This window comes from Zootoca vivipara, chromosome 2 (assembly GCF_963506605.1).
Source record: "Zootoca vivipara chromosome 2, rZooViv1.1, whole genome shotgun sequence".
Classification (NCBI taxonomy): Eukaryota; Metazoa; Chordata; class Lepidosauria; order Squamata; family Lacertidae; genus Zootoca; species Zootoca vivipara.
The window spans coordinates 10539371-10553812 of NC_083277.1; the positions used below are offsets into that span (position 1 = coordinate 10539371).

General features: G+C 44.0%; 1 pseudogene; it reads right to left on the reverse strand.

The window, feature by feature from the left end:
* Positions 1-1013: 1013 nt before the first annotated feature.
* LOC132591579 (gastrula zinc finger protein xLCGF3.1-like) lies at positions 1014-11136 on the reverse strand (annotated as a pseudogene).
* Positions 11137-14442: the final 3306 nt, after the last annotated feature.

The following is a 14442-nucleotide window of genomic DNA, read 5'->3' on the forward strand; positions in this document are numbered from 1 at the left end:
ACTAAGAACTGAATGAAAATAGCCCTGTCTGAGTAAATAGCTATTGGACAGCATAACATGGAGTTTAGTTGTAATGTGCAGCTGCCTCCCTAGATGAGCCTTTTCTTGGGGTCAGGGAGCTGGGGTGGTCAATCAACATGAAGTTCCCAGGTTACCTTTCCTTCTAGACAGCTATTCCAGCTCATCATTCCTCCCCATTTGTTTATGGAAAGGCAAAGGGTATGCACTTTTTATAGATGCAACTCCAACCAACAACTGGTGTCTTCTGAGTGCACTGAACTCCCTTTCCCCCCTTCTCTCCTCCAGATATAATACAGATTCCCTCAGCATCTTGCCCCACCTTCCAGAAGGCAAATATATCTGATTAAGTGTTTGTTTAGGACATCATTATATTGTATGAAATGCTGCCTTGTTTCTCTGAAGGGTAGACTCTTTTCCTCAGCAGTGATAAATATGACATTAATTGGTTAATGAACAACAGCTTCCATGTTGTCAACCTGAACTTCGTCTAAGGTTTCAGACATGCCCATTTCGTTCAAGAAATATGCAGAAAATACTTTTCCATTTTGATTCTGGACACTTGACTTCTCCCATCCTGCTACCATCAAGGCAGATATTTGAGGCAGAGATCCAGGGCTCCCTTAGCAGCAGCAGCAGCAGCAGCAGCAGCAGCAGCAGCAGCAGCAGCAGCAGCAGCAGGTGGAGGCCCCACAAACATTTGTCACATTTTGGGGTTTTTTAAAATTAAAAACAAACAAAAGGCTTTTCCTTAGCCCAAGCTTCCCAAAACTAAGGCCCGGGGGCTGGATGCAGCCTGCGAGGCTCTTTTATGTGGCCCCGGCAACCCCCTCTTACCAGCATGGTGTGGCGCAGTGCAGCTGCCCACTTCCAGGTCGCCGGGAGCGTCGGAAATAGCTTGTGCACATGTGCGTCATTTCCAGTGCGCTTCCGAGCCGGAGGAGGCCCATGTGCATGCACACAAGCTATTTCCGGTGTTCCGGCAACCCGGAAGTGTGCCGGAAATTGTGCATGCATCCGCGTATGGGCGCACGCTCTGGACCGCAGCGTGATTGGTGCTGGCAGCACCAGCCCTCGGCAAGGTAAGTTGGGGGACCCCTGCCTTAGCCTCTCATAGCCCTGAAGTTAGCTCTTGATAAAGAGAGGGTCGCCAAATAACATGGCCCCCAAGAATGAAAACAAATACTTCCAAATTTTTTTTTGCACATCCAGAGACAGGGGCTAGAAACCTTTTAAAGTAGAGTTTCTTGTAAACATATCACATCCAAATTTTGTTTTAACAACACGTGATGAATTTGATTTCTTTGGCTCCTAGGTTCAAACCATTCGCATTCCATGAACATATTCTCAAGGCCATGCTGATCTACTGTGCGGCTCCAGCTCCTGCTCCTGCTCCTATATCCAATCCAAATAACTGCGCTGCTTCCACTCCTGCTCCTGCTCCTATGTCCAATCCTAATAACTACGCTGCTCCCGTTGCCAATCCTGGTCCTGGTCCTACTTCCGACTCAAAATCTATAGCGTTCTTCTCCAAGAATCACCTCTTCTCCTCTACTGTTCTAATTCATACTTTCCTTTGTTGATATTTAAAGAAGAGGCCTTGATGAAATTCCCAGCAGAATAAGACCCCTTTCTTCCTTAGGGCACTTGCCAGATCTGTGTAATTATTCCTCAATTGCAGGAAAAAATTGGGAATTTTTTAAAAAGAGCACGACCTGGTGTTCTTGAAACTTTAAATTCTTCTTATAATGCAGTCCCAAAATTTTATCTCTTTGTTCCTTAGTCTGGAAGACCACCAGGTAATCGTTTATGATTTTTGAATATTTTTTCCCTCTTACTCCAAACCTGTAGGCCTTCACAATTGATACTTCAACTTCTTCCTTTACCAGGTCCCGATGTGGCACAAATTCCTGAATTAAGATTTCCTTCAAATTGCCTTGTTCAATTTCTGGAAGACCTCGTGATCTTAAATGTGATTCCTTCTCTCTCAACTGCAGAAAAGCAATTGCCGTCCGAGCTGATTCCTGCTGTCTTTCCAGATCCAAAATCTTCACTGATTCCAACTCCATAACTCTTGCATCCACTCCCGAAATTTCTGTTTTCACTTCTTGAACCTCTTTCCTCAATGTTCCAATTTCTTTTTTAATGTCTTGCAAGCCTGCTGTATTGGCTTTTATGTCTTTGCTAAAATGTTGCAATCCTTCTGTATTTGCTTGCAAACCTTCTGTATTTGATCTTACTTCTTTTCTAATTTCTCCCAAAATTTCTAAAACTTGTTCTTCAAATGACTGATCTCTGGAGGCCCTCCTCGTTACTATTTTTTGTTTTACACTTGGAGTTGGTTCTGCAGCCATAACAAAAACAGCAGCTGGCAGCTGTTAGTTTCAAGGTCAAGCCATGATATAGCAAACAGCCAGCAACAGATAGCTGGAAGCAATACAACAGCATCAGTCTAAGCAGACAGTTTAAATTTATTTTCTGTGCCTGAGAAGGCAATTTATGTTTCCAAACAGATGAACAGGTTTATATGTTGCAATATAGTAAAATTGTAATCCAATTATAGCAGTTCAGACCAATACAGTAACTTCTAAAGCTCCAAATAGGAAAACAAAAGTTAAAAGTATCCTCTCTATTATGAGGTCACAATGGAGTCTAGCCGCTCTGACCTGGTCTCCACTTCCAGAGAGGGAAAAAATGGTAAAAAAAATTCCTGTTATTGCAGGGTTCTACATCAATTTTATCTCTTCCCCCCTAACCCTGCCTCAGGGGGGATTTTTAAAGTTCATAATTTGGAAGTTTAGCAGTAAAATATTTCTCTCCCGGCTGCAGTAAAAATTCAATCGCTTTCACTTTGCCACAGCGGAAAAGGACTGACCTCCTTTTTAGAATCTCTTCCGTGACCGAATTAAAGTCCTGATCGAATTTAAAATTTATCCCTTTTACTCACGGTATCCAAATTGTCCAAATTTCTTCTTTTTTAAGGAGAAATTGATCGCTCAGAGTCCACCGGATCTAGAAGCTTTGTTCAATGGAGGAAGTGAACAGACCAACAGTACCCATGTCTGCCACCCCGCTCACTCTCGGGGCTCTCGGGCCCCACTTTGGTGGCGGCGGCAAAAGGAGCAGTGAGCAGGGGAGGGACGGAGAGGTGCAGCTTTAAATGGCTACCGTCGAGCAATCACGCTGGCACAAACAAAGCCCAGGCCCCTTCCACTTGGCTCTAGGAGGAGGGAGGGAGGAGGAAAGAAAGATGCAACCAATCAGAGGGAAACAATGCGGCTGGCACCCATCAAAGGCTAGCCCCCTTCCTCTGCAGGGCGGGGGAGAAGCCAGAAGCCAGAAAGAGGGAGGGAGGAGGCACCACTGTCAAGTAGAAAGAGGGAAAAAATGGTGCAGCCCAAATGATATGAATCAAAACCATGTGGCGATTTCTGGACCGTCCGTGGGCTGGATACAAAACCCATTCTGGCCAGAACTGGCCCGCTGGCCTTAGGTTGCCAACCTCTGTCTAGAGACTTGACAGTCATCTTCACTTCCCACAAACTCTGGGAACTGTAGTTCTGGGAGGACCCTCTCAGACATTTCTGAGCCTCCTCAACCACATACAATTGAATACCCTGAAACTATAATTCCCAGAAAAGCTGCACCAAGGCCTTTAGCAACAGCCCTGACCAAATAACTGAAGTTCTCTTCTCTCCCTCTCCACCTCCTGCATTCACAACGATGATGTCTCCCACTCCTCAGTCCCTAGCCCTAATTCTTTCACACATTTCTTTAAAATATTTACATGAACTAAGAAGCATAAAAAACAGGTCACCTTCCACAGGTCAAAAGCCAATGCAGAAAATATTTAATTAAAAAAGCTCAAAACAAGCACACAAGAGCACAGAAAATAGGAGATGAGTTTTGAAAGGAACCCAAATTAACATGTAACACAGTGACCTTTACATTCAGCTGGAAAGTGCTATCAGTAAAAAGGTCTTCAATGGATTATGCAAAGTTCAAGTAATGAGCATCTGGAATGCTGATCCACAAGACAAGGGAAGCCCATCATTTTTTATATTTTTTAAAATAGATTCTTTATTGTTTTAATAGTTTAAAATACGGCATATATACTTTGCACCTTACTTACACCTTTAACAACATATATTTAAACAAAAAATACAATAAAAAATAAAAAAGAGGATTAAAAAAGAAAAATACAAAACGAAAAATACATCAACAACAAAAAAATTCCAATTACTCTCTCTGTAGTTTATATGATTTCATTATTTTATCGCAGTTGTAACTATCTACTTGCTATTTCATTTCTTTCTTTCTTTCTTCCCCCCCCCACTCTTTCTTTTTTATTGTTTATACCAGGTTTAGCTTAGATCTGCTATTAGGATTTCAGATAAATATTATTTAAACATCCTCCATTCCTTCTGCGTTTTTTGTTTCGTTTGTCCTCTTATTCATCCCATTGTTTTTGCCAACTGTAGGTACTCTAACATTAAGGTTTGCCAATCTGTTATGCTGGGTAGATTTTTACTTTTCCAATTTCTAGACATTAAAACTCTTGCTGCAACTATCCCATACATTAAGAGCGTTTTAATGTCTTCCTGTATTATGTTTAATATAAATATTTCTGGTCTTTTTCTAAACGTAAATTTTAACAATTTTTAAAGTTCTTCATAGATTGTATTCCAATATTTACATACCGTATATTCCCTCTGAAGCTCTTTCCGAAATATATACATCTATGGTTTCCCCCCTGTGTGAGTTCGTTGGTGTTTTCTAAGCGCTCCACTTTCAATACATTTAAATGGTTTCTCCTCCGTGTGAGTTCGTTGATGTTTTCTAAGTGCTCTATTTTCACTGAAGCTCTTTCCACATTCAATACATTTAAATGGTTTCTCCCCTGTGTGAGTTCGTTGATGTATTCTAAGTGATTCACTTCGACTGAAGCTCTTTCCACATTCAATACATTTAAATGGTTTCTCCCCCGTGTGAGTTCGTTGGTGTCTTCTAAGTGCTCCACTTTCACTGAAGCTCTTTCCACATTCAATACATTTAAATGGTTTCTCCCGTGTGAGTTCGTTGATGTATTCTAAGATTTCCACTTTGACTGAAGCTCTTTCCACAGTCAATACATTCAAATGGTTTCTCCCCTGTGTGTGTTTGTTGGTGTATCCTCAGTTTTCCACTGTGACTAAAGCACATCCCACATTCCATGCATTTAAACTGTTTCTTTGTTCTTCCCAATGAATTCACAGGTGGCTCCATAGAATTCTGATCTGTTTGGGAGTGGGGAGGAAACAGAATCCTGTTAGATTTTCAATAAAGACAAAAAAGGAACCGAACACACATCAATCCCAATCTGCACCTTTTCTTATTTTAACACCGTTTCCTTCTCCACTGTCCTCTCTATGTTCCAAAATTTTAGAAAAGCAGATGAGATACTGGCAAGAGCAACAGAAGACCACTCCATTCACACAATAAAGCAGCACCATTTTATAATACAGATATAGGGTGGAATTGGCTTCTTAGACATATCTCTGTATTTTTCTTTTTCAAGTGAGGAAATGATCTCAGACTCGAGTAGAAGTTTCTCATCTGAGAAATAATTCAAACTTAAGTGTTATTATGTGAAGTGTAACTGTAAAAATATTGCAATATATTAGAACATAAGAAGAGCCTGCTGGATTGGGCAAAGGCCCACCTGGTCCAGCATCCTGTTCTCACAGGGGCCAACCAGATGCCTGTGGGAAACCAACAAGCAGATTTGAACACAAGAGCCCTCTGCCTTCCGGTGCTTTCCAGAATATTATACCTCTCAGACACAAACCCAGTCTGTAACATTGGCAAGTTTACACAATTCACTTATCCTTCTTTTTCCAAGCCACCCCTGCACACAACTGTGCAAATCATGCCTATAAATTCAATGCTTCTGTGTACACTGATGGCACGCAAAACCTCATGTGGAAGAAAACTATGGAAGGAATTCAGTATTGTGCCATGTCTATCATTCCATCACAGAAAGCATGTCAGCTTCCTAGAGATGTAATGGTTCTGCCTCTTCTCTCTCTCCATGAATTTAACATTGGAACTACTTTCTGCTTAGAGGCTGATCATTGGGCTCTCTTCCCACAGGATCCTTCTCCAACTTGATGCGTCCTGGAAGTTGTTAGACTACAACTCCCATCATTCCATTGTCCATGATGGCTGTGGGTGAGGGGAGTTGGAATCTCATAATGTCTGGGGGGGTACTATGTTGCAAAAGGCTAACTCAGAGGTTCTGGCAATCCCATTGTCTGAGAATTTCAGGCAGGAGAGAGGAAATGGCTTCTGCTGGACCCTCCAAAAACTGCAAAAGCACCCAAGGACCCAGACCCCAACCCAGATCCCAACCCTTACCCAGAAAGCAGGCCTCTTCTTCACTCTCTCTTTCAGCCCTTGCAGAGAGATGGATGTTCTCTGTGTCCAAGGGATCCTGCTCAGACTTTGTGGACTTAACCACATTTCCCACAGGCCACCATTCCTGGAACAGAGATCAGGATGCAGATTAGGACATCAGGAAAAGCTTGAGAAGCTGACTAGCAGAGACCCTGGGTGTCGGCTTGGTAACACAGTACGCAATACATAATTAATTTGAAGATTCATTGCCAAACAAGCAATTAGCCTTGGAGAGCTGACGTCGAGCATCCATCAAGTACACTCAAGTTGACCCTTCTGAAGAATCCTTCTGGCGTCTGCAGAATATACTGAACCTATGACCCTTGCGTCTCTTGGTTTGTTTTCTGTCTAAACCCTTCCCATTCGTCTACTCTTTGGCCTCATTGGGTCAGCTGCTTCCTCTTCCGGTGAAGGAAAGCTCCCTGCCTTGCTCTACGAGCCTGCCTGTGCCTGTTAGGAGCTTTGGCTTTGTTGCAGCCTGCTTCCAGCTATCATGTTATCTAAATTCCTTTCAGTGTCAAGAGGAGTGGGAGTCTGCAGCTGTTGGCTCTCAGCTGCCTGAGAGAAACATGAGCCTCTCTGTTGCTGACTGCTCTCTAAGTCAGGGTGTACTTCTTGGCTTTAGGCTGGTGTGTTCATGACACTGGGTGAGTTAATAATGTTAAATAGCTTTTGGACAGAACTGTAGGCCACTATCCTATACACGCTAACATGGAAGTATGTCCCACTGAACTCAATGTGGCTTGCTTCCGAGTAGGCTGCCACAGGACTACCCTGTTAAAGAGTATTCAGAATGCTTCACATGTGTTGGCCCATTCTGAGCTATTGTGTATCGACTCAATGAGGAGGGATTTGAAGAAGCCTTTCACCTGACTGCACAGCCCCTTTGCAGTGGGAACAGTCAAACCACGAAGCCACTGATCACACAGAGTTTCCTGTTTTGACCAAACACAGTTTGAAGTTATCTTAATATCCCGGCTTGTTCCAAATCTGGCAGCTGTAGTTTCCTAGTTTGGGCAAAATGGAAAGTTCATTAGTTATGGCTTATAAGAGACTTCCTGGTTTCATTACAGTTCACCATCAGGGCCGGCCCAATCATGAGGTAAACTGGGACAATTAGGTCAGGTGGCAGATGCAGGGGGAGATGGGACTAGCACCTTCTAAGTCCCCCTATTTCTTAGCCTTGCTGTGAGTGCAGCACCACAGATGGTAAATTTGTGCAACTACCCATGCAAAGTCCTTCTCTTTTGCCCTCTCTTTTTGCATTCTGCTTCTGATGCCCAAGAGATTTTTGTTTTAAACTTGGGTCAACTTAGGTTTCAGCATAACTTTGCCGAATAATCCTTAAAAACTGTGCCTATTTGTAAAGCATATTTTCAGGCTGTGATTCAGTCATCTGAACCAGCCATTATCTTAATAAATCTTGCAACAACCTTGCAAGGAAGGCAAGTGTTATTCTATTTACACTGCACATGGCAGTGCCAAGGCTGCAAGACGTGCCAAGATTTAAACCTCAGTGTGGAGAAAAGAGCATTTTGGAAATTGAGGCAATTTAGAGGAGGAAAATGGGGGTTGGTGGAAGGACCCCTCTTCTGACGTAGCTTCTGCTCTGATGAAGTTCAAAGTCCCCTGTGGTTGCTTGTTAAAGTAACAACATCAGGAAATATGATCGCAAACCTCCCATGTATAATAAAGTTTGGTCTAGCAAGTCGTTTTAAAGTGGATTAGAGAGAAAGTGCAGGGAGGAGGAATATTCACCACCATAGCTAAACAGAACCCCCATGTCTAGAGGCACTGGACCTGTGACCTCCAGGTGCTGGAAACCCAGGTGAGAGGAGGGCACTTACCTTTCCTGGAAGCCGCTCAGGGTCTGGGAGCAGGGTCTGGTCTGTCCCCCCTGCTCTCTCGCTGGGCCACTGGCTGTCATCCGCAGCTCCCCTGAAGGGGGCCAGGAGGACACCATCCCCAGAGTGGGGAGGACTGGGAGCCTGTGGGGTTTCCCAGCTTGAACGAGGGGGTTGCATCATCTTCAGGAAATCCTGCCACTGGGCATCCCAGTGCTGCTGTGGCTGCCCCTCCTCTGGCTCCTGCTTAATTGACGTAAATCTGCCTGAGGCAGAAGATCCATGAATGTCTCAACTTGGCCGGCAGGAGATCTTTTTCCTTTGGATTCCAGGCTCTCACTTCAAATGGGTCTCCTTGGTCCCTGCTCTTGAATTTTTAGACTACCCTGCTGGAAAAGAAATAAACACAAAGTAAAATACCGGTGTAGAATAAAAATCAAGAATAAAAACAAAAGCACATTTTTAAACCATTAGCCAGATTTTGAAATACAGGTGAAACTCGGAAAATTAGAATATTGTTGAAAAGTGCATTTATTTCAGAAACACCTTAAAAGGTGAAACCAATATATGAGATAGATACATGACATGCAAAGCAAGATACAGTATGTCAAGCCTTTATTTGTTGGAATTGTAATTATTTGTCATTAGGCGGATCAATTATAAATGGAATGTAATTAATGAAATGTAACAGCGATTTTTGTTTATATTTGTATTATTGTAACTATTTGTTTTATTACTGTGGCATTTCAAAAAGAAAGCATTTGTAAAAATTAAAATAAAAATAAAAAATAATAAGTTGCATTCCTGAAATAAATGCACTTTTCGACGATATTCTAATCTTCCGAGTTTCACCTGTATCTTATTACTCTTTCTATTTCTTATGTTCAGGCTGTGAATGACAATGTCGCCCAAACGACCCCACCCATGGACGAGATGAAGTTATCCGAAGACTCGAAGATACTTCAAGGTTTACTGAAGTACAAATAATATTTGGGGGTGGGGGAACCAAGGCAGTGGTAGGGGAATCCAAAAACAACTCAGTAAGAGCACTGAGCATGTTCAGTGGCCAGGGAATGCTGATCCTGGATGCAACTTCAAGCATGTTGGAAAGGCAACAACAGATCTTTGTATAGGATTAAGGCTGTGACAGACCCACCTAACATTTAAAGTACATGGCTTCACCCAACAAATCCTGCAAGCTGGTTTGTTAAGGGTCCTGAGAACTGTAGCAATAAACTACAATTCCCATGATTCTCTGGGGGTTTAAATGTATGGTGTCTGTACAGCCTAAGAAACAAACAAACAAAAGGAATACTGACCAACAATATTTTAAAGCATGGTGCATGCATGTGAATACATTGGCCACACAGCTCACTGGAATGTGGCCTCCAGAATCAATGCAGCTTTAAGGCCATAAATGTTTCCTTCCTCCTGCTCTATCAGAAAGAACAATCAAATCTGAGACTATCAGGAGGAGAAAACTCCTGGATCTACAGAGTTAATGTTCTCAACATCCTGGGAACACAAACTGCATCGAGATTTCTCTCTAATTACTTTGAGATTTTTTCCTTAAAAATATGAAGCAGTATAGAAATGAGCAATAATCCGAATATTAATAACTAATTTCAATTTTGCTTCCATAGTCTTTTATAATACTGTCATCAACATTTGTATCATCATTAATTTATTTCCATATGCCACTTCCAAAGAATCCTCCTTTCCTCTGCATTTTCAAAACTGGCACCCACTTCAACCCTCAGCCTTCATCTGAAAACTCAGCAGTGCTATTGAGGAAGGGGGAAGATAAAACCTTTAAAGAAACAAGCTTAAGCCCGACTCACTTATTTACACACAGACCCAAGAGGTCACTAGCTTTGATAGCTTGGAAAAAGATCAGATGCATTCTCCGGGGAAATAGATCTATCAACTATTTTATTAGCTGTGACAGATCAACAGAACCTCCATGTGCAGGCACAGTGTACCTTGATTTGGGGCAGGGAAAAGAAGCCATTTCCTTGCTAAATGAATCTGATGGACATCATTGCCACAGGATGGTTAGGAGAGCTTTAAAAGGTGATCAGACCGATTCACGAAGGAGGGTGATAGGTTTATCAATGGCACTGGCAGAGGAAAAGGCAAAGGGTGCCAGGGGGCTGCAGAGTGAGAGGGGCACCTCCCTCCCTGCTGCACTGCTCTTCCTTCCCCCCCCCTGCCTCGCCTTCCCTCTCCGCCCCCTGAACCCACTCATCGCCCTTGCAGCCACCGCAGGGAGGCAGAAGCAGGCGAGAGGGGAGGACAGTCGGAGCGGAGGGAGGACCGTGGAAGAGGACGGGGCTCCCTGATGAGGGACAGGGAGAGGGGCGGCAAAAGCCCCAGGAACGCCGCTGATCAGTGGGCGACTACATGCAGCCTCCATCGCGAAGCAGCAGCTGCCTTCGACCCCTCATTGTGCCCCTTGAGCTCAGCATCGTCTATAGGACTGAAGGGAGCAGCTCCCCAGGGTCTCAGGCAAGGTCCTGAAGAGATGTTTGCCCCTGTGCCCTCCGGCAGAGCTGAGCCCCTTCCCCTTAATGCTAGGTTGGGGAGCGCTCTGCAGCCTCTGCCTGGACTCGGGGCCTGATCCTGCCAGGCGAGCGGCACGTGCTCTCCTCGTCCCCATCTTGTTTCGTCCTCCTGCCCCCCCGCCCCGCCTCCTGCACCTCTGACTCCTCGCTCCGTCCCTGCACCGGAATCCGGCTCTTCTCCGGGGAAACTCGCCAGGCCACTGCCCGCTGCTCCTCCGCTCTCCTCGGCGGGGGGACAGGAAAGTGCAGCCGCTCTCGAGTCCCCCTGCCTGGCCCCGTTTCCTGCCTCTCTGAGCATCGGAGCTCGCTGGCTGTGGGTTGGGCCATGGGAGGCTGCAGGGCTGGATGCGCCCCCTTGCAAGGCGAATGCATCGTGCAGGCGTTGAAACTTCCCTGCTGCTTCCCCTGCCCTCGTATTTGCAGTACGCTGCTTCTGATACTGGAGGTTCTGCTCTTCACTGTCAGGGCAAAGAGATCAACCCTATTAGATTTGGTCCATTCCTAGCTCTGGAGCCTGTTGTCTTTGTCCATGGAGTTTTCTTGGCAAAATACTGGAGTGGCTTGCCAGTTCCTTCTCCAGGTGGATCCCGTTTAGTCAAAACTCTCCTGAAGCTGAGGCTCCAATACTTTGGCCACCTCATGAGAAGAGAAGACTCCCTGGAAAAAAACCCTGATGTTGGGAAAGATGGAGGGCACAAGGAGAAGGGGACGACAGAGGATGAGATGGTTGGACAGTGTTCTCGAAGCCACCAACATGAGCTTCACCAACATGCGGGAGGCGGTGGAAAACAGGAGTGCCTGGCGTGCTATGACTAAACGACTAAACAACAACAGCTCTGGAGCAGCAGGGGACAAATCTTTGCACCCTTCTCTAGGGGTGTTCACACCCCACTATCAGCGTCCCACAAATCACACAAATCATAGCTCAGTAGGTAGAGCGTGATATGCTTAATCTCAGGGTTGTGGGTTCAAGCCCCATGTGAGAAAAAGTGGACATAAAGTGTGAAACAGCATTCCAAAGGTTAAAACCCCCGCACAAAACTTTCCCTTTCTATACCCTTTCTGTGTCTTCTATAATAAGTGGGTTTTGTTTAGAAAGCTGTTTCTCAAAATTTATCACATCATTGGAATCTTGCATCTTATAAGCTATCCAGTATGTTCTACAAATAAGTCTCCTTGTGGTCTGGTGTGCAGTCACTGGTTTCTAAATCCTCATCATGAAAAATTCCTGAAATACCATTTCAGGAAACTGGAACGATGGCACCCTGCTGAATCGAAGGCACCAGAATGCCTGTTCTTTCCATTCCTGCAAACATTTAGCTGATGAAAATGGGGATGCCCCATTTTATAATGATAATTTTACTATTTATAACCCACACATCTTATTAGGTTGCCCTAGCACTCTGCACAGCTTCCAACATATATAAAAAATAGTAAAACATTAAACATTAAAAAAAAACCTTCCCTAGTATACAGGATTGCCTTCAGATGGCTTGGAGGTCGGACAACTATTGACCCTCCAGCATTTATCCAATGAAAATAAGGACATCCTAAGGCAGGTGTGTCCAAAGTCCAGCCAAGGACCTCATCCGGCCTGATAGAAAGTTTCATCCAGCCCCACAAGCAGGTCTGTTTATGGTTGTTGTGTCCACATACACCGGATAGCCTACCCACCCGCCGACCATTGCATGCTAAACCACAGAGCATGCTAAACCACAAAGCCTAGGGTTTGCTGATCGGAAGGTTGCTCTGGAAGGTAAACACCGTTTCCATGTGCTGCTCTGGTTCACCAGAAGTGGCTTAGTCATGCTGGCCACATGACCCAGAAGCTGTCTGCGGACAAATGCCGGCTCTCTCGGCCTATAGAGCGAAATGAGCATGAAACCCCAGAGTCATCTGCAACTGGACCTAACAGTCAGGGGTACCTTACCTTTACCTTTTTATGTCAGCATTGTGTCTGCAGCTTTTTGAGCTAGTTGAAGTTTCTGAGCACTTTTCTTTCTTTCTTTTCATTATTTATTTAAACAAACAACATTAAATTACATAACAATACCCAACAATACAGTAATATCATCACAAACTACCATTCAATCAATTTACATCTATTTTACCAAATAAAAATAAAAGTTAAAAAATGATAAAGATAAAGGAATAAAGTATTTAAAAGGTAATTCCAATTATTCTCATCGTACTGTTTCTCATTTTGTTATTACAGTGCCTTACTGTTATTTTGTTTTCCCAGGTCTTATCAAAGAGATTCCATTATTTATCAGTTTTATTACAAGAATCACACAAGATCTGCCAGGAGACTTTTGTAATCAGAATAATTTTTCAAATACTCTTTAAACATGATCCATTCTTTATTAACCTTCTGCTTCGAGTGTCCTCAAACTCTCCCTTGTCATGTTTGCCAGTTGTATGTATTATTTCATTTTAAGCTGCCATTCTGTTTTTGTGGGAGACTTTTTGCTTTTCCAGTTCTTCGCTACCAAAATTCTGGCTGCTGTCGTTGCATACATGAAGAATTGCCTGCATTAAAAAAAAAATTCTGTTGGTGCTACAGTGGTACCTCTGGTTGCAAACGGGATCCATTCCGGAGGCCCCTTCTGCAACATGAAAAGGCCGCATCCTGAAGCGCTGTGTCTGCGCACTCACGTGACGCAATTCGGTGCTTCTGCGCATGTGCAAAGCACGATTTAGCGCTACTGTGCATGTGCGGGTGGCGAAACCCGGATGTAACCCTTTCTGGTACTTCCAGGTCGCAGCGGGACGCAACCTGAAAAGACGTAACCTGCAGAGGTTGTAACATGAGGTATGACTGTATTTCTAAAACGAAGGCTTCTCGTCTCTTTATGAATGGAAATTTTAATAGTTTAAAAATTAATTATATATGATGTCCCAAAAGTCTCTTACTCTCTTACATTCCCACCACACATGCATATACGAGCCTTTACCCAGTTTTCATCTCCAACAAACTTCTGATCTATTTTGATACATTTTGGCCAATTTGGTCGGGGTAAGATGCCATCTGTATAGCATCTTCATATTTTCTCTGAGACTACAGAGAACTTTATGTCTCCTTCCATAGTTTCTCACACTCATTCATATGAATATTACTGGTATATCCAAGAAGATCTTGGGCCCAACACACCATTACCCCATTCAGTGTGTGTAGTTTAAATTCTCTTAATGCTTAACTGTTCATTTGAGAAAGGGCTCTTAGTGTCACGAAACAATGCCTTTCAACGCAGCTCCATAAAACTGATTGTGCTCTCCAACTGCCCCTTTTTTGTGTGGAGTTTGATCCAGACGGGGAAAAGTTAAGCAGAATCCACACACCCCACCTCGGTGTCACCCTTAGGTGTGCTCAGCCTTCACCTGCTTCATGATTCCACCTTGCATGAGAAAGGAGGATGGAGCTCCAGGAAACAGGAAGTGGTCCTTCAACCAGCCAGGACATCTCACCATCACAGACAGATCCCGTCTCCTTCTGTGGAGTCAAGAGTGGCCCTGGGATGGTCGAGAGAGGAGGGGAAGGGGCCAGGGACAGAAGCAATGGCAGGACTCCAGATGCTCCCTTG